This window comes from Bos grunniens, chromosome X, assembly GCF_055505025.1.
Source record: "Bos grunniens cultivar Pamir isolate PY7600 chromosome X, Bosgru_T2T1.0, whole genome shotgun sequence".
Classification (NCBI taxonomy): Eukaryota; Metazoa; Chordata; class Mammalia; order Artiodactyla; family Bovidae; genus Bos; species Bos grunniens.
In genome coordinates, this window is record NC_141194.1 from 12,352,451 (window position 1) to 12,373,938 (window position 21,488).

General features: G+C 40.0%; 1 long non-coding RNA gene across 1 annotated transcript in view; it reads left to right on the top strand.

The window, feature by feature from the left end:
* Window positions 1-20,400, top strand: part of LOC147339805 (uncharacterized) — a 25,735-nt gene extending 5,335 nt beyond the window's left edge. The window contains exon 2 of the long non-coding RNA XR_015158494.1: window positions 19,059-20,400. This is a non-coding gene — a long non-coding RNA (uncharacterized LOC147339805). The remainder of the gene's footprint in view (window positions 1-19,058) is intronic.
* Window positions 20,401-21,488: the final 1,088 nt, after the last annotated feature.

The window sequence follows — 21,488 nt, forward strand, 5'->3', positions numbered from 1 at the left end:
ATTGTTTTGTCTATGGATTAAATCCACAAAACAGTACCCATCTTCATCCACCAGAGGGCACATGGTACATAGTTATTGATGGAGAAATGTAAAGTAAAGGGAAGTGCCTTATTCTTAACGGCCCTAACACTAGAGTGACATATGTCATCACATTTAAATGAGTGTGACTGTACACCAAAAGTTCCATAATATATTTTTTGCCAAGTGAATTTCCAATTCTCTTCTTTCACATTGTTTTTTAAAGTTATTTTATCTTCAACAGCCTCAGGATTAGGTAAAAGTTCATCTCTAAATGATGCTTTCGAACTGTGGTCCTGGAGAAGACTCTTGAGAGTCTCTTGGACTGCAAGGAGATCAAACCAGTCAATCTTAAAGGAAATCAGCCCTGAACATTCAATGGAAGGACTGATGCTGAAGCTCCAATACTTTGGCCACCTGATGCAAAGAGTCAACTGATTGCAAGAGACCCTGATGCTGGGAAAGAAGGAGAGGGGGGCGACAGAGGAAGAGATGGTTGAATGACATCACTGACTCAACAGAACAAACTCTGGGGAACTGTGGACAGGAAGCCTTGCAAGCTGCTGTCCATGGGGTTGCAAATAGCCTGATAAGACTTAGCGACTGAACAACACAATCTCTAAATAATATTGTTAACTTCACCAGGCTAAAATTACTGGTACCCAACAATGTGTCAGGGTTTCTGAGAGCTTCATTTCACACATGGTGTGTTTTTCTGTTCTCACAAGATATCTTACAGGTCATGACACAGAAGTAAAGCACACCTACCTACAGATACTGTGCAGTATCCCTCTTATGGATTAAGAGAAAATCAGGTTCATAATGTTTCCCCCACTGCTTTCAGATTTTGCTTGGCATGGATAATTGTATTCACACACAACAGCTCATGAAATGGGCAAAGACTTATTCTAGGGGATGGAAGATCTGACTTTGTCCATTACTTGTGTGACCTTGATCTAGTCACTACTTCTTTGAGCCTGTCTTCATCTGTTAATAGAGGAACAGTGATGCCCACCGGGTCCTATTTACGGCTGTGCTTAATGTGTAACAGCCATAGCTCCTTAGATGCGTGGATCTGAATTCAACAGCACTGTCATGAAATGTCCACCAGATGGCAGCCAGAACCTGCAGTTTTCTATCTGTGAAGCGGTTGACTGAATGAATCCCAGGTTCTTGGACAATTTAGGGCGGTGGGAGGAAGCAGGCTCCAGGTGAGAGGTTCAGATCGCTGCTAATATGGGAAGAGGGCTTTGATAGTGCTACGACTTTTATTTTTTACCGCCACCTTGTAAAGTAGGTCACTCTTCAGATAATGTTTCTTTCTTCCTTTCTTTTGATTTCTCTATTTGGCTGCCCCAGGTCTTAGTTGAGGCCCTCGAGATCTTTGATCTTCAAGGGGCATGCAGAATCTTTAGTTGTGGCATGTGGGGGTCTAGTTCCCTGACCGGGGATCCAACCAGGACCCCCTCAGAGTCTCAGCCGTTGGACCACCAGGAAAGTTTCTCATTTTAGAGCTATTTCAAATGTCAGTTTGAGGAATTTTCTCTTTTGATAGTAATTCAAAACTATAAAAGGACATAATAGCTATATATGTGTAGATGTTTATTACAGTATTGTTTATGGATAATTGGTGAAATTGGAAGCAATTTAGGAACATGGAATATTAGGCAGGCATCAGAATGAACATTATGAATATTACAGAAGTGGATGATCTGATGAGTGATAATGATGACTTTATTTAAAAGCAGAATGAATTATGTGCCATAATTGAAATTGACAGCATAGTGGCTGTGAAACGGCATGGTACTAACCTCTGCCATGGCAGAGAGTTAGCAGTCTCTTTCTTTCTGTATCTCAGTCTATGTGTGTGCCTCTCTCCTTCCTAAATCACATTATTGCTGTCATAGTGATATTTGCAGAACCTGACACTTTAAGAGAGATTTTCATGCTTTGTTCAAAATACAATAATGCTTAATGAATCCAGTATGCTAGGGAAGAAGTGGCATATGTAAATGACTTATGGATCTGATTTTTTTCTATTTACTGATTCTTATTCCTCTTAACACAAAAACAATAACAAAACCGTTTTGGCTAGAAATCTTTGTAAAACGTATTGCATACTCTCCTGCCATTTCCTACAATTTCCTGAACATATTCGTTTCTTTCTATCTCATGCTAACTGTAATAAATGTCAGTTTCTTTCCCATGCTAGAATACAATGATGTTTTCATGTGTAGTTGAAGTATAGGGTTATTTGCCTCTACATGGAATGATCAAATCTCTGCTGAGTTTTGATTTCCTTGATGTATTTTGAAGGGTTTTCTTTTTTGCTGTGTGGTCTTTTTCTCTCTTGCCGCCCATCAGGTGTCATTTTTGTGATTGCCAGCATCTCAGTCTTTGGCAGCCTTTCTGTCCTAATCTCCCACCAAATTTGCTGCTTCTAATATGCCCTGTTAGAAAATCATACAATCAGGTTTGCTAGAATTATGTACAGAGAGCTCCAAAGAGCTTTTGGCTTTGTATATTTGGACAATGGAGACACAGTCACGTCTATTTTAGTTGCTCGGAAGTATTTTGACTTCCTTCTCAGCTCTGGGCTGTTTCCTGGATACACGGAGGTCTCAGGGAAATGACCTACGCACAAGGGAGATTCTGCTCCAGGGCAAATAAACTATAGACTCTCAGAAACAAGCACAGTCCTACTGCAGAGCACAGGGAACTATATCCAATCTCTTGGGATAAACCATAATGGAAAAGAATATTTTAAAATGTTTCCATTTCCAAAATGTGATTTATTCAGATAACAAAAGGACATTGTCATTTTCATTAACATGGCTTTCAAACTATGGAAAAAAGAACATGGTAGATATGTGTATAACCAAGTCACCCTGTTGTAGAGCAGAAATTAACACAACATTGTATATCGACTATACTTCACTAAAAAAAATTTTTTTTAAAAAAGAAACAAAGCACAGTAGTAGTAAATCCAGTCAGTGCCAACAGATCAATGGAAACTGAAGGCAGAGTCATTCAATCAATAGTCAGGAAAAGCCCATGCTTGCATCTGCTCCATTCTTTCCCTGCGCCACTTCATCCTTGCCATTCATAGGCTTCATCCTGGTACAAGTTTACCTCCAGTTTACAAAGGAACAACGAAAAAAGAACGCATCCAAAGCAGACACTGCACAAAACAAATCAGAGAATAGTAAATGATGTGGTTCAAGGATCTTTTCCCTCAGCCAACTACTACATAGCATAGATTTTGAACATATAAGGCATATTTTAACATACAAAGCAGTTTGCTAGATGCCATGGAGACTCAAAAGAACTACACATTTATACTTCCTCCCTCCAATTTTTTTTTTTTTTTGTAAAATAAAGAACTGTAGGAGCAGAGTGGACCATTTGTTCAATTAAAATGGAATTAAATGTAATCAACTAAATTAAATAACACTTAACTCTTAGCGAATATATGTGTTGCATAAATTCGGTTATTTCTGCTACCCAGGGCCAGTGCTATTTTTTTTAGTTCTGGTGTCTAAAGTAAGACTTCAACTCAATGGTGGCCATATTGGGCTTGTAGACACCCTTCTGAAGAGAGTTTCTATCATAATTTATTGAATTCCATCCCACTCTTGAAGGTATTTATGGACTTTCAGGGTCTGGGGAAACTGATTACACTTCCAAACTTTCTCTTTATTAAAAAAAAAAAGTACACACAGAAATTGTCAATTGCCACACACACACACAAAGCAAACCCACCCCCTATTCTTCAGAGTTGTGGTTGAAAGACAAATTTTTGTTCACCATGGTTAGAAATGATTGCTAGTACTGGAGAAATGATGGGAAGGTCTGTCCTGCTTTACTGCTTACTCTGGGCAGTGTAGACTGTCCAGGGAATGAAAGGCCATATATTTAGAGTGAATAGCAGTGTTGTGTCTAGATTAGAAAATACTGTCTGATAGAAAGTTAGTTGAGTACATGGTTCTTTTTCCCATAGTTTGAAAACTATATTAATGAAAATGACAATGTCCTTTTGATATCTGAATAAATCACATTTTGGAAACTGAAACATCTATTGAATTCTAGATTGTTCACGATGGTAGGGACAAGGTTAAATTTTTTAAAAATATTTTCACCAAACATATTGGAATAATCCAAAAGAAACTATTTAGGGCCCTTAAACAATTCCAAACTACATTTTACCCAATAATTAAAAAATTCTTCCATCACATGTTTACAATGTTGTGATAAATTATGAAATAATTGATATCCTTTCCATCTTTTTTGGCTCATTTTCTACTGGAAATGTGACAGGAGACAAGAAAAGGTTAGGAACTAGACAATATTTTCCTTTCTGGTTATAGGATGCTATGAACATCTACAAATTTGATGATCAATCAGTAGCTCGATAATTGTTGAGAATAATGTATGTACTCAATTTATTAGGTAACCATTTGGTTTTCTTTTAAGCTAAACAAATGCAATCAATTTAACATGCATAACTGGTAAGACCCATAGGAATAAAGTAATAGCTGAATCATTTATTATAACAGTGGTTCTTAGCTTTGGATTCACACTAGCAGTGTGGAGAGCTTTTAAAAACCACCAACCCTGGCCACACTCCAGAACGTTTAAATAACAATCTCTAGGGGCTGGGACTCAGGTATCAGTATTTTTAAAGCTCTCAAGGTGATTTTAATACAAAGCGGAGTTTAGGAAGCACTGCTTACTCTTAGTTAAGCTTAAGTAGGTTAGGGGCTCCTTTTTGAACAATTCTTAACAGTCTGTTTCTTTAATAGTCTTTAGGGACCACTCTGTTTGTTTTGCTTTAAATAAAAGCAAATCGTTCCCAAAGAATACTCTTATTTTCTTTTGTCCCTCCTGTCTTTTTCTCTGCTCTTGGTTTTTCTGCCATACTGATCAATGTAGCATAATAGCATATGCCATTGCTGCTAAGTCACTTCAGCCGTGTCCGACTCTGTGCAATCCCATGGACTGCAGCCTACCAAGCTCCTCCATCCATGGGATTTTCCAGGCAACAGTACTGGAGTGTGGTGCCATTGCCTTCTCCAAGCATATGCCATTAGGTCATCCTAAATTTGAATACAGGTTGGGCTGTTTACTAGTTATCACAGATTGGCACTTTATTTAATCTCTAAGCTAGGTTTGTTTGTTTTCTCCCCAGCTATAGCAGTGGTTCTCAACTGGAGGTTATTTTACCCTGAGGAGACATTTGACAACATTGGAGTTTTGACATCTAGTGGGTAGAGGCCAGCAATGCTGTTAACTAATCACCCTACAATACACAGGACATCCTTCATGGTGCAGTGTTATCTGGTGCCGAGGGGAAGGGACTCTGATCTACAGAGTGAGGCAGTGGAGTCTGTGCCTGAATTCTCATTCTCTCACTTCCTAGCTGTGTAATCTTGAGCAACTTACTATGCCGGCCTGGATCCATCTGAATATATGAATGTTGTTAGCACCTGCTTTGCAGTTGATGCGAGGTTTAAATGGGCTAATGCATGTGGAACATGAACACAGAGCAGGGAGCAAATTATCTCCAAAATATGTCTTCTTCTATTTTGAGGCATTTGTGGCTTCTTGTCAGTATCTGTGAGATGATTTGTTTGATCCTATCCTTGACAATCTCAATTTTTTTTTTCAAAATTTTACTTTATATTGGAGTACAGCCGATTAACAGTGTTGTGAGTTTCAGGTGGACAGCAAAGGGACTCAATCATACATATACATGTATCCATGGACTGCAAGGAGATCCAACCAGTCCATTCTGAAGGAGATCAGCCCTGGGATTTCTTTGGAAGGAATGGTGCTAAAGCTGAAACTCCAGTACTTTGGCCACCTCATGCGAAGAGTTGACTCATTGGAAAAGACTCTGACGCTGGGAGGGATTGGGGGCAGGAGGAGAAGGGGACGACAGAGGATGAGATGGCTGGATGGCATCACTGACTCGATGGAAGTGAGACTGGGTGAACTCCGGGAGTTGGTGATGGACAGGGAGGCCTGGTGTGCTGCGATTCATGGGGTTGCAAAGAGTCGGACACGACTGAGCGACTGATCTGATCTGATCTGATTCTTCCCCAAATCCCCCTCCCATCCAGGCTGCCACATAACGTTGAGTGGAGTTCCCTGTACTCTACGGTAGGTCCTTGTTGGTTATCCATTTTAAATACAGCAGTGTGTACATGTCCATCCCCAACTTCCTAACTATCTCTTCCCCCATCCTTCCCCCCTGGTAACCATAAGTTTGTTCTCTAAGTCTGTGAGTCGATTTCTTTTTTGTAAATAAGTTCATTTGAATCACATCTTCTAAATTTTGCATATAAGGGATGTCATACGATATTTCTCCTTCTCTGTCTGACTTACTTCACTCAGTATGACACTCTCTAGGTCCATCCATGTTGAGACAAATGGCATTTTTTCATTCTTTTTAAAGGCTGAGTAATATTGCATTGTATACATGTACCACATTTTTATCCATTCATCTGTCCATGAACATTTAGATTGTTTATTTCCATGTCTTGGCTATTGTAAACAGTGCCGCAATGAACAAAGGGGTGCATGTATCCTTTCAGACCATGCTCTTCTCCAGATATATGCCCAGGAGTAGGATTGCAGGGTCATTTGGTAACTCTATTTTTCATTTTCTAAGGAACATTCACACTGTTTCCATTGTGGCTGTACCAGTTTACATTCCCACCAACAGTATAGGAGGGTTCTCTTCTCTCCACACCCTCTCCAGCATTTGTTTGCGGACAACCTCAATGTTAATATTTCATGACTTGGCGGCAGGAGTGAGAAAGGGGTTGCAGGGTGGGGTTGTCTTCGAAATGTATCTGTTTTGGATTCCAAATGGAAGACTGCTTTAAATTCCTTCCCCCACCTTTCACACTCCCCTCACATCTTACCACTAGCATGGCCCCTGTGTTGAGGGGGAGTGTTCAAATAAAAATAAGTTTGCCTTTGGTCCAAAAAAGGTCAAAGATATTCTTAGTAGTGCTGATTCTAAAACAAGAGGGTTAATAGCAATGAACATGGTTTATTAATAAGCTTTATTATTTACAAGAGGCAGATGGCTACAGGAGTCTGAAAGTCAGGAAAGAGCTTCATGCTGGAAACAGCCTTGGGATCATGACTTCAAAAGAAGTCAAAGTTACAGGAGAGAATGAAACTGCCCGGGAGAAGAGAGAAGGGGCTCAGATGTAACACGAGAAATCTCCTCTTGGCTAATATGAATGCGGACCTACCATGTGCTTGCCAGTCACCTTCCTAATCTGTCTTCTACATTTGACTTTTAGGGAACGTTGTCTCCTACTTCTTCAGTCCCCGTCTCCAGATGTTCTAAGTCTGGCTTGAAACTGATAAAATGAATCTTTACTGAAGACCATATGGAATGCTCACAAAATTAACTTCGAAATTCCTGTGCTAATTGCTCTCCATTAATTGGGTTCATTAAAAACTTCTGTCATTATAATTATATAATCACATTACAAAGCATTTTAAAATTTGAATTTTTTTTTCTCTACGCATGTACTTTTCTCTAGTCATAGTGTGAAATATAGCTAGGTGTGTTTTTAATAACAGCTTTCTTATTGAGATATAACTCACCTAGCATCCAGTTCACCCATTCAAAGTATACAGTTCAATGGTTTTTAATATATCTACAGAGTTGTGTAACTGTTGCCACAATCAATTTGAGAACATTTTCATCACCGCCAAAAGACATCCTATACCCATTAGCTGTCACTCCCTATTTCCCTTCAATCCTCCCTGCTCTAGAGATTTTCTGTCTCTCTAGATCTGCCTATTCTGGGCATTTCATATAAATGGATTAATTCAATATGTGGTCTTTTGTGTCTGGCTTCTTTCACTTAGCATAAAGTTTTCAAGGTTGTAGCATGTATCAGGACTTCAATCCTGTTTATGGCTGTATAACATTTATTACTATATCTATTAGAGTTAACATTGTATGGAAAGACCACATTTTGTTTATCCACTCATCAGATGATGGAGATTTGTTTTTTCCCCACCTTTTGGCTCTTATGAATGGGGCTGTTATGAATGTTTGTGTACAAGTATTTGAACACTTGTTTTCAATTCTTTTGGGTATATATGTAGGAGTGGAATTGCTGGGTCGTATGGCACTTTTTGAGGAAGTGCCAGAATGCTTTCCAAAGTGGCTGTGTAATCAGCAATATAGGAGTGTTCAAATTTCTCCACATTCTCACCAACACTTGTTCAGTTCAGTTCAGTCACTCAGTCGTATCTGACTCTTTGCGACTCCATGGACTGCTGTACGCCAGGCTTCACTGTCCATCACCAACTCCCAGAGCTTACTCAAACTCATGTCCATTGAGTTGGTGATGCCATCCAACCATCTCATCCTCTGTCATCGCCTTCTCCTCTGTCCTTCAATCTTTCCCAGTATCAGAGTCTTCTCCAATGAGTCAGTTCTTTGCATTAGGTGGCCAAAGTATTGGAGCTTCAGCTTCAGCATCAGTCTTTCCAATGAATATTCAGGACTGATTTCCTCTAGGATAGACTGGTTGGATCTCTTTGCTGTCCAAGGGACTCTCAAGAGTCTTCTCCAACACCACAGTTCAAAAGCATCAATTCTTCAGCAATCAACTTTCTTTATGGTCCAACTCTCACATCCATACATGACTACTGGAAAAACCATAACTGACTAGATGGACCTTTGTTGGTATAGTAATGTCTCTGCTTTTTAATATGCTGTCTAGGTTGGTCATAACTTTTCTACCAAGGAGCAAGCATCTTTTAATTTCATGGCTGCAATCACCATCTGCAGTGATTTTGGAGCCCCCCAAAATAAAGACTCTCACTGTTTCCATTGTTTCCCCATTGTTGCCATGAAGTCATGGGACCAGATGCCATGATCTTAGTTTCTGAATCTTGAGTTTTAAGCCAACTTTTCACTCTCCTCTTTCACTTTCATCAAGAGGTTCTTTAGTTCTTCTTCGCTTTCTGCCATAAGTGTGGTGTCATCAGCATATCTGAGGTTATTGATATTTCTCCCGGCAATCTTGATTCCAGCTTGTGCTTCATCCAGCCCAGCATTTCTCATGATGTACTCTGCATATAAGTTAAATAAGCAGGGTGACAATATACAGCCTTGTTGTACTCCTTTCCTGATTTGGAACCAGTCTGTTGTTCCATGTCCAGTTCTAACTGTTGCTTCTTGACCGGCATACAGATTTCTCAGGAGACAGGTCAGATGGTCTGGTATTCCCATCCCTTTAATACTTGTTATTACACGTCTTTTTGATTTTAGTCATTCTAGTGGGTATGAAATGGCATATCAGTGTGGTGTTGATGATATATTGTTTTTTAAAAATGGTATTTGATTTGCATTTTCCAGATTGTTATCCTTCATAATCAATATTTAAAATGGCTCCAAAATATTCTTTTAATTGCTACAGTATAATTTGCTAGACCATCTTCTATCTGGGAACATTTGTTTCCAAATTTTTACCGTTACAGATAGATTTTCTGGCATACCAAATTTCAATGTTTGGATTATTTTCTTAAGCTACTTTCAAGATCCATTTTGAAGTCTTTCTTTATCTACAAAGAATGAATAAAGGAATACACAACTGGAAAATTTTGTGTGATGGACAAAATATTCTATCATGGATTAATATTTATCATCAAAGGTTTAAACTTGCTGAAAGCTCCTGATAAAGAGATGGATTCCAACCAAGTAGTGAGCACTGGTTTGACCACCTAAGCCATCTTCCAATAGAAATGAAAAGTCCTAATTTACACTTGAATAAAAACAGAAAGCCCAACATTCACTATTAAGCTGGTAGATGTAAACTTATTATTAACTAATAATAGATTTTTATTGTATGAGAAACAGGAAATATAAGCAAAGGGAAGGAAGGAAAGATCCCTCTCCTTGGAAATAACCATGGCCTCTTTCTACAAGGTCCCTGGATGAGCATCTTTGAATCATTAGCAGTTCTGAGCTACTGAAACTTCCATGGTTAAGCTTGAGAAAAACCACTGACAGGCAGTTCTGATAAATGCCAGAGACCACCCTCCTCCCCAACCTGAACTTTGAAACTGCTAGGGGTTCTTCAAGGAAATCCTCTTGAAAAAAAAGTAACATTTGTTTCTATTTTCATTCCTTTTCTGGTTAGTTTATATGCATTTGAGAGCAAAATTCATCCAAATACGTGGAAGGCGGTTTCAGTGGGCTCTTGCACTTACTTCAGAGAATTTATTTAAAATTGGAATGACATTAATTCCCAAAGCATTAATTAGACAGCTTGCAGGGTCCATCTTCTGCTAACTTAAATAATTTCCCTAAGTTGTACTTTACCACTTTTTTAATGCAAAGATATGCATTGAACTAATTTGATTGTTAGAAAAGGGACTTTTTTTGACTGTCAAAAGTAGACCTTTAAAAATATCTTTGCATGTCAGGTTATGAATACAGAAATCCTTCTGTATATTAGTCACTCACATTCAAACATTCACTGAGTACCTCCTGTGTGTAAGGCAAGATGCTGGGACCATGGACTCAATCACAAAACAGATTGGGTGCTAGAGAGAAAGACTGACCTTGAGGCAGAAAAGTTGTATTCTGAATGGAATAGTGTTCACTGGCATAGGGATTCTCTGAGGATTCTCTAGATGCCAGCTGTATTCCAGTTTCCCTTTTTAGAAGGCCTGCACATCGGGGTTTTTCCAAGCTCCCAGGTGATTGCTCTGGGGAGTTGAGAAGCACTGGTTTAAAGGTATTCAATCCCAGTGAATCATCCCTCCTGCTCTCAAAGCTTCAAATGAAGAGATAGGGAGGGACAAGTTAGGGGCAGAAGATTAAGAGATATCAACTACTACATACAAAATAGATAAATAACATGGATATATTGTATAGCACAGGGAATCCTAGCCATTGTTTTGTCATCATGTATGATGGGGTATATCTATAAAAATATGGAATCACTATGCTGGACACCTGTAACTAACATGATACTGTAAATCGAGTATACTGCCATTTAAAAAAGTGAAAAAAAATTAAAAAGGCATATCTGATTATGTCACCCTCTTGATTAAGACACACACACAAAGAGAGAAATGGTGGCAGTTTGAGTAACAATCAGAGAATTCAAAAGAGTTGAGAGAAAGCAGAAAGAATTCAGTGTGGACTGTCACAGAGGGAGGGAGTAGGCACATTTTAATCAATGTGACACCATTAATAGCTCCTCCTCTCAGACTGCTCTGCGTGATCTTTTAAGGGGGTAGCAGGAGCAGGAAACACATTTGCTCTTAAAGGACCTACATGCATGCTAAGTTGCTTCAGTCGTGTCTGACTCTTTGCAACCCCCTGGATTGGAGCCCACCAGGCTCCCCTGTCCATGGGATTCTCCAGGCAAGAATACCGGAGTAGGTTGATATGGCCTCCTCCAGGGGATCTTCCTGACCCAGGGATTGAACTGACATCTCCTGCATTGGCAGGCAGGTTCTTTACCACTAGTGCCACCTGGGGAGTCCAAAAGACCTGTAAGGGTCATAAAGTGGCCAGTGCCTTGATTATGAACAGAAACTTTTGGTTAAGGAGGACAGGAAGTCTCAACAGTCTTCCAGGGCCAGCAGAAACACTGGAGAGCGTGGTCTGGCAATTTCTTCACCTAAAGGTGGGCACCTGTGCAAAGTGAGAGGCGCCTTACACACACTTGACAGAGAAACGAGGCTGATTTTTTTCCCAAAGACTCCATACTTGTAACTCTGCACTGTGCTTCTTCTCATTTCTAAATGGCACAGCAGATGGCAGTCCAACATCAAAAGATGGATCCAAGACCATCTCCAATGGTGGCATCTGTGCAAGAGATGGCAGAGTCTGGGAAGTATATATAACATCTGAGGAAGCACTGTCCCAGAGAACTTCCTGGGATGATGGAACTGTGCTGTATCTGGACTGTCCAGTACAAGAGCCACCAGCCACATGAGCTCTTGCGTACTTGAAATGTGACTAGTGAGAGTGAGGAACTGACATTTTAATTCTATTTAATTTTAATTAAGTGCCATTTAAATTGAAGTAGCAACATGAAGTAGTGGCTTCTGTATGGGACAGTGCAACTCTAGAGAATTAATCTTTTTTTTAAATTTTATTTTATTTGCTTATTTATTTTTGGCTGTGCTGGGTCTTGGTTGCTGCACAGGCTTTTCTCCAGTTGTGGCGAGCGGGGGCTATTCTCTAATAGCAGTGAGTGGGCTTCTCTTTGTTGCAGAGCACAGGCTCTAGGGCGCCTGGGCTTCAGCAGTTGTGGCTCCCAGGCTCTAGAGCACAGGCTCAGTTGTAGTTGTGGCAAACAGGCTTAGTGGCTCTGTGGCATGTGGGATCTTCCAAGACCAGGGGTCGAACCCGTGTCTCCTGCATTGGCAGGCGGATTCTTTACCATTGAGCCACCAGGGAAGCCCCTAGAGAATGAATCTTGATTCTGTCACTTACTACGTGCTTCAGATCAGATCAGTTGCTCAGTCGTGTCCAACTCTTTGCGACCCCATGAATCGCAGCACGCCAGGCCTCCCTGTCCATCACCAACTCCCAGAGTTCACTCAGACTCACGTCCATCGAGTCAGTGATGCCATCCAGCCATCTCATCCTCTGTCGTCCCCTTTGCCTCCTGCCCCCAATCCCTCCCAGCATCAGAGTCTTTTCCAATGAGTCAACTCTTCGCATGAGGTGGCCAAAGTACTGGAGTTTCAGCTTTAGCATCATTCCTTCCAAAGAAATCCCAGGGCTGATCTCCTTCAGAATGGACTGGTTGGATCTCCTTGCAGTCCAAGGGACTCTCAAGAGTCTTCTCCAACACCACAGTTCAAAAGCATCAATTCTTCGGCACTCAGCCTTCTTCACAGTCCAACTCTCACATCCATACATGACCACAGGAAAAACCATAGCCTTGACTAGACGAACCTTTGTTGGCAAAGTAGTGTCTCTGCTTTTGAATATGCTATCTAGGTTGGTCATAACTTTCCTTCCAAGGAGTAAGCATCTTTTAATTTCATGGCTGCAGTCACCATCTGCAGTGATTTTGGAGCCCAGAGAAATAAAGTCTGACACTGTTTCCACTGTTTACCCATCTATTTCCCATGAAGTGGTGGCTTAACTTGGGGCAAATTTCTAAATTTCTTCGAGCCTTGGTTCCCTTGTCTCTATTTCTTGTCAACTGATGCCAGAACTCCTCCTGGGGATAGAACTCTCCTTACTTGGGAAAATACCCTGATGGAACATTTGGGTATGAAAACATAGGTCTCAGAGGAGGGTCTGGAAAAGAAATGCAGGTGAAAAATTCATAGAGTATAGGCCACTTTAGTGGTCAGCAGAGAGATGTCTGATTTTCCTCATGGACAAAAGGGTAACTTAAAGTTGAAGATTCAAATTAAAGTGTTTTATTCATCCATAAACAAAACCAAAACAAATGACCTCCTTACCTTCAGTTCAGCTGTCTTACCTCTAAGTGGTCATGCGTTTGGTCCAAGCCACTCGTCAGCTCCCCAGGTGGCACTACTGGTAAAGAACCCACCGGCCAATGCAGGAGACATAAGAGATGTGGGTTCGATCCCTGGGTCGGGAAGATTCCCTGGAGGAGGGCATGGCAACCCACTCCAGTATTCTTGCCTGGAGAATCCCACGGACAAAGGAGCCTGGTAGGCTATAGTCCTGCTGCTACTGCTAAGTCGCTTCAGTCGTGTCTGACTCTGTACGACCCCATAGACGGAAGCCCACCAGGCTCCCCTGTCCCTGGGATTCTCCAGGCAAGAACACTGGAGTGGGTTGCCATTTCCTTCTCCAATGCATGAAAGTGAAAAGTGAAAGGGAAGTCGCTCAGTCGTGTCCAACTCTTAGCGACCCCATGGACTGCAGCCTACCAGGCTCCTCCATCCATGGGATTTTCCAGGCAAGAGTACTGGAGTGTGGTGCCATTGCCTTCTCCAGGCTATAGTCCAGGGAGACTTAGCACGCACACGCTCATATGTGGCTAACTGAAAGTGTGTTGATCAAAATAAAGACAAACATGCCTTTTGTCCCTCAAAATATATACATCTTTTAGGAACAGCTTAGTATAAGTAGGATGGCATAATTCATCAAATTTATTACCTGAATTTTTAACCAGTATTTCTATCCAAGAGACAGAGAACCACAGCGGGATGCTTGTAGATTCTGATGCTCAGTATTTAATGATTTGAGGCCTGGGGAATCTTGTTTTTTCCTGTATGCTTAGATTTTGAAGGCAAAGGCTCCGGTGGCCTGAGTAAAGACCACTACAGCTCCACTTCTAAAAGCCCAATAGCAGAATAATAATCCAGGAAAAGCAGTGTTCATTTCAGCAGTTTACTCTCCGTGGTGAATAATAAACACAGGCATAAACTGTACAGAGATATTTTCTTTTTCAGGACATGGAATTGCCTAAAAACTTTGGAATTTAAAAAATGAAACCTGAAAATAAATCTTGTCAGAGCTGATAACTAATACTTGAAACTTTTATCTACTCTAAGTGCTGAGAGCTGCCAAAACTGTATTAAGAGAAGCACCCCAGTTTGTCTCTGAATGATAGGATTTTACAAGTCAGTATTAGGTATGAAGAGTTCCCCACAGACAGTACATCCTGTCAAGCTCTCTTGTTTTACTGTGTTTGTAAATCATGGAGCGTGTCTGAAATATAAAGTAACGGTGGGCTCTGATGTGTGGTAAAGGGTTGCCATTAGTGTCAATTTTTTTTCTTCCTACACCTTTTCCTAGAGCTCCCCTGAGGAAAATACTGGTGGGGAAAGAGAGCACATGATGAGAAATGGAAAATATCTGAGAGGTGCAAGGAACATTTACTTTTTTTGGAGGAGGTTTCTATTTAGAGCCCGAGTCACAGTTTTTTAATATCCCTAAGGTTGGTTCATCAGTCAGAAGAGAGAAATCACCAACCAGTTATTTGAACTCTCAGCAGAATAGCTTGTGAAATTCTGGATTTCCACAAAAGATTACTAATATTTTCTCACCATCTCCATGATGCCTCAAACCAGACTGGCATCATAATCTTATGAGGAAACTAAAGTTATATATTTTAGCAGTTTCCATGGTTCAGACACAAATGCAGTGAGGTTCATTTGAAAAAAAAATATGCTTAAATCTGAAAAGCTACATTGTAGAAGAAAATTCTAACTGTAAATGAAAATGTTCAAGCTAAATCGTTAAGTGAATAAAGCAAGTTATCAAACAGTATATTTAGAGGCATTCCAGTTTTACTGATGACAGAGTAGCTTGGATTGGATTAACCCTCCTACATGTATAAATTGCAAACATTTGACAAAATATTAACAAAGCAATTATTTGAGGATACTAGGAAGTGACAAAAAGGCTATAGAAATTGGGTTTGACTCTTGAAACAAGGGAACTGCACTGGGTAAGATCCAAGTTTACACAGATTTTCCTCAAAAGGCAATCTCTAGTCTATGCTAAAACTCAAACAGAAAGCTGACATCATACTGGCTAGAGCTGTCAGGAGACCAAATTAGGAGATGTAAGACTGGCTGGAATTTGAGTGGCAAAATTCTAGAAAGGAGGGAGTCACAGAGGTGGTTGCATGTAATTTCTCCTTAAATCCTATAACCGCATCTCTCATATTCATACAAATATGCGTACAACCTCCTCTGACATCCTAGGCTGATTCCTGAATCAGGAGGGAGCACCCAAGGATACTGGTGGAAGGCAAAAACTGGAAAGCTCAAAAATGTGGTCAGAGATTTAAGTTCTGGCTCATAACCAGGGAGACAGTCTAGAGTGTGAGTCCTGCCAAGTTATATAGGTTTGGCAAATACATTGGATTTCTGCTGAAACTCCAGAAAGGCCGTGCCCAGGGTGCTAAAACTGTCACAGGACTAAGAAATTAATCCTAAGACTAAGGACAAATCAAAACAGATCTACTCCTATGAAAGTGTAAAACCAAGCCTCCAGAAGTTCGAGGTTATCAGTCAGTAATTTAACTACCTGGTAAGACAAAAATCAACAATATTTCATAGGATATAACAGAGTCTAGATTCTCGAACACATGTCATCTACAATGTCCAATACATGATAAAAATTATAAGATATGAAAAAAAGCAGAAATGTGTGACCTATGGTCAGAAAAAGCAGCAGTGAATGAAACAGATGAAAATTTGCAGACAGGAACTTTGAAGGAGCTATTATAATCACATCCAAGAATTTCAATAAAAAATTATTATAATGATTGGGCAGCTGGGAAACTAAAGCAGAGAAATAAAACCTAAAGAACCAAATGAAATTCTAAAACTGTAAAATACAATAAGAGAAGTGAAAAATTCACTGATGGGCTTAACAGCAGCTTGGAATTGGCAGAAGAAAGGATAAATGTATTTTAAAGAGAATCAATAGAAAGTATCCAAATTGAAGAATAAGGTGAAAAGAAGATTGAAAAAAAATGAGCCACCTTCAATGACGGGTGGGCCAATATCAAATGATCTTACATATGTGTAATTGGTGTCTGAGAAGGTTTGGAGAGAAAGGAGCAGGAAAAAAAAACGTCTGAAGAAATAATGGCTGAAAAGTTCCCAATGGTGAAAACCATTACTTTATAGGTCTAAGAGGCTCAGTGGACATTAAGACGGAAAACTACACAGAAAACTACATCTAGGCACATTATAGTCAAAACGAGGAGAACCAAAGGTAAAGAGAAAATCTTAAAAGCAGCCTGGGGGGAGGGAGACACATCAGAAAGCTATGAATTATTTCTGATTTCTCATCAGATATAAAAGCTACCCAGAGACCATGGGATGACATTTTTAAAGAGCCTAAAGAAAAAAATATTCAACTAGAATTCTATATTCAATAAAAAAAATAAAAACCCAACACAAATCTATATCCAGAGAAAGTGTCTTTTAAAAATAAAAGGGAAAAATTAAAAATATATTTTGAGAAGAACAAATGATGAAGGAATATGTTCCAAGCAGAAATGAAGTGCAGGAAATGAAAAAGGAATTTCTTTAGGCCCAAGGGAAATGGTGAAACTGAGCAAGACCTTGTGGGGCTCCTGGGCACGGAAGCCTTTCTGTGTGCTGCTGCTGCTACTGCTGCTGCTGCTGCTAAGTCGCTTCAGTCGTGTCCGACTCTGTGCGACCCCATAGACGGCAGCCCACCAGGCTCAGCCGTCCCTGGGATTCTCCAGGCAAGAACACTGGAGTGGGTGCCCTGTTCCTTATTAGTAAGGAACAGACTCCAGCCTCCAAGACCTTCTCCAAGTTCCAAAGGGCAGACTCAAACAGTTGCTAATTAGGGAAGGGAAGGGATGCAGAGACAAGGGAGGAGCAGCCAAGAAGCCTTGGGACAGAGTCCTGGTATACACAGAAAGGTATCTTTGAGCTCTTCTGTAAAGCTAAAGTGCTGTGTGCTCAGTCGCTCAGTCGTGTCCGACTCTGCGACCCCATGGACTGTAGCCCACCAGGCTCCTCTGTCCATGGGATTCTCCAGGCAAGAATACTGGAGTGGGTTGCCACGTCCTCCTCCAGGGGATCTTCCCGACCCAAGGATCGAACCTGCGTCTCTTACATCTTCTGCATTGGCAGGCAGGTTCCTTACCACTAGGGGCACCTGGGAAACCCTTGCAGACCAAAAACCCCCAGCAAATGCAAGATGTAGCATTCTTCATTTCAGAGAAGACCACGTGAGGCCAGATAAAAGGAACCAAAGAATCTTATCCAGAGCCCACCAGATTATGGAAGGCCAGATTAAGGAAGGCCCTGCGCATACCCTAATCTTACCAATCGCATCGCTGAACCATTACTATAAAAGCTCTTCATCAAATCCTCCTGGGTTGGGACATACAGTTTTCCAGGGCAGGAGTCCACTGTGTCCCCCTTTTCCTGGTAAAGCAATAAAGCTATTCTTCCCTACTTCTCCCAAAACTCTGTCTTCAAGATTTGATTTGGGGCCAGTGCACAGAGGCTGAGTTTTCAGCGTCAATGACATTAAAGGCTACCTCAAATACAAAAGAATAAATAAAACTGGAAATGATCAATATTTGCATAAATGCAAAGACTCTTTCTTTTTGTTTTTAATCTTAATTTCTTTAAAATACAACTTACTCTTTAAAGCAAAAGTGATATTTTTCTGTGGCATTAATAATATATATGAAAACAATGGGGGGTTAATAGAATTCAAGTGTTACAATGTCTTATACTTTATGTGTAGTGGTATAATGTTAAATGTACATAGTTTTTGATAAGTTCAGGATGCATATAATAATGCTTAGAATAACTATAAAAATAATACAATTATAGATAAAAAGTCAAAGAGGAATTAAAATGGAATAATAAAACATTTGACTAACACAGACAGCAAGAAAGCAAAAACAGGAACAACAAAAATTGCACAAATAAATAGTATTCTAAAAGTTATCTAGAAGAATAAACAGGTGGAGAATAACCAAGAAAATAATAAAAAAAGAAAAACTTGATCTACCTGATATAAAAATGATCAATAAAACTATAGTGATGAAAACATGGTGATGCTATTGTGGGAAAAGACAGTTCATTGGAAACAGGTCCATGAATATAGGGGAATTTGGTATTTAATAAAAATGGTATTTCAACTTGGTGGTCATGGTAGGGGAACCTACAGCTAACATATTTACTGATGAAAGAGCAAATGCTTCTTCCAAAAACTGGAAAGAAGGCAAGTATATCTGCTCTCACAACTTCTATTCCACATTGTATTTTTTAAAAAATTATTTTACTGAAGTACAGTTGATCTATAATATTGTGTTAACTTCTGATATACAGCAAAGTGACTCTCTTATACACGTGCGTGCACACACACACACATATATATATACATACATACATTCTTTTTCATATTTTTTCCACTATAGTTTATCACAGGGTATTGGATATAGTTTGCTGTGCTATACAGTAGGTCCTTGTTGTTTATCCATTCTCTATATAATAGTTTGCATTTAACATTGTATTGTTCTTATTTGCAGATGACATGATCATGCCAAGGTAATTCAATGAAGGCAAGGATAATCTTTTCAAAAAATTCCTGGAACAGCTGGATATCCATATGGGAAAAAGATTAGCCTCAGCCCCAAACTGATCCACAGACTCCACACCATTCCAATCCAAATGCCAGAAGACATTTTGGTAGAAATAGATAACCCCATTCTAAAATTTACATGTTAATGCAACAGACCTAGAATTATAGAAACAATCTTGAAAAAGAAGAACAAAATTGGAAGACTTTACCTCACTTCAAAACTTGCTCGTTGTGATTCAGATTCCACAAGGAAGCGGTTCTGAGACTGTGACATGTGCTTGCAGAAGCTCGACGGGAGAGAGCTCAAAGGAACAAGACCCATGAGTGGTGAAAGAAGTGTGAATAAGCAGAAGGAAAAGTTGAAGAGCTGCAACGGGCTGCTTCAATCGACCAGTCAGGGAATCTTGCAATGGAGAGCCCTTTAGAACTACCCTGCCTTGAGGTAAAGGAGGCCTGGCTTTTGTACCTCATTCTGACCACTCACTGGCTGCTGGCTTCTCCCAGGGAGGGACTAGAACCTTGGTAGCTCAGCATTCTTCAGAAGAAGGTCATCAGCCACTAGGACTTCTGGCAGTTGGTGAAATGAGTGCTTCAGTCCTTACAGGGAATCTTGCTGGTGCCTCAGAGCATCATCCTTTGTGCCACTCGGATGTCCTTGAATTTTATAATCAGTTCTGGGAATGGCTTCTTTGCAAGTCTGGTTGATCTTTCCTGCCAAAATCTTTATGAGGAAAGTGAGTGAGGACTACAGCTTTCATCTCTGTGGCTGGTTTGAGAACTTTCCAGTTCTCTCCTCTACAACTGCGTCTACACTTTGGCTATCAATATGAAATAGATGAAACAAAATGGGGTATACAACGGAATGCCACTATATTTATATGGTGGGAAATGGCTAAGCAATTTTTTAAAAGTTAACTGCTTATCTATGCAGCAGTGTTAATGAATCTCAAGAGCATTTTGTTGTGGGATTCCATTTTTATGCAGTTTGCAGGCAAAACTACTCTTCAGTTACGGCAATCAGGTCAGTGTTTGCCTATGGAGGGTGGGACTGATTGGAAGGAGCCACAAGGGGGCTTTTGGGGGGAAGTGCAAATATTCTACTTCTGGATTCTGGTGGAAGTTACATGGGTATATACATTAGTCATCCAGTTGTACATAAGACATAAACCAAAATGTTAACCATGTTGGAAGTGAGTGATTTTTCTTATTTGCTATATCTGTGTCTTCCAAGTTTTCTCCAGTGAGTAACTATAATTTATTTTTTAGAAATAAATTGTTTTATTGTTTAAGCTTGTGAGCTTAATTTTTCTAATTTGGGCATTTGCAAATTTATGTCTACGCAAGGTCGCATTTTCCTTGAATGTACTTAATGCTGTATCATTTGTATTAGCCTATTGCCTACAGAAGATTTCAAAGTTCCAACAAATCATAGAGTTTGTATGGCTGGAAAGTAACTTGAAAAATCAGCTGGTTCAGAAGATGAATGTCCATAGCACTCAGGAGAGGTGGTTATTTATTTTCTTCTGGTATGTCTCAAGGTACAAAGAGCCTACTACTTCTTGTAGCCAGCCTCTTTCAATACTTTATCATCTTGATGGATGATTGCTTAGAAGATCCTGTTGAGACAGGTAAATGCCAGATAGAATACTGTTACATTGAGGAAAAAGTGAGGTTATTGACTTCTAGAATGTTCTTACATCCACCTGATCTTATTTGATATTTATGCAGCTTTATTTTTATTTTAATTGGAGGATAATTGCTTTACAAGTTTGTGTTGGTTTCTGCCATACAACAAAGTGAATCAGCCATAAGGACACATATGTTATCTCCCTCTTGAATCTCCCTCCCACGCCCCACCCCATCCAGCCCTCTAGGTTGTCACAGAGTTTGATTTTCAAATTATTTATGATGAAATTAAAGAGCTGTTTGTACAGCTTTTCTTTAAGGACAACTCCCTTTTATTATTGAAGAAATTTTAAGCATGGAAGCACCTTGGCTTCATGATAATGCTTTGCATTTGCATACTAAGTCGCTTCAGTCGTGTCTGACTCTTTGTGACTACATGGACTGAAGCCCGTCAGGCTTCTCTGTCCATGAGATTCTCCAGGCAAGAATACTGGAGTGGGTTGCCATGCCCTCCTCCAGGGGATCTTCCTGATCCAGGGATCAAAACTGCATCTCTTACTTCTCCTGCATTGGCAGGCGGCTTCTTTACCACTGAGCCACCTGAGAGTTCAGAATAAAGGCATACTACTTATCCCTGCCTTCAATCTAGTAGACCATCATTTGCATATTAAGAGAAGAATATCTTAATTAAGAAATGTATAAATTATCTCAAATTTGTATGAGGACCAGGAGATATTCTTTCATTCCCTAA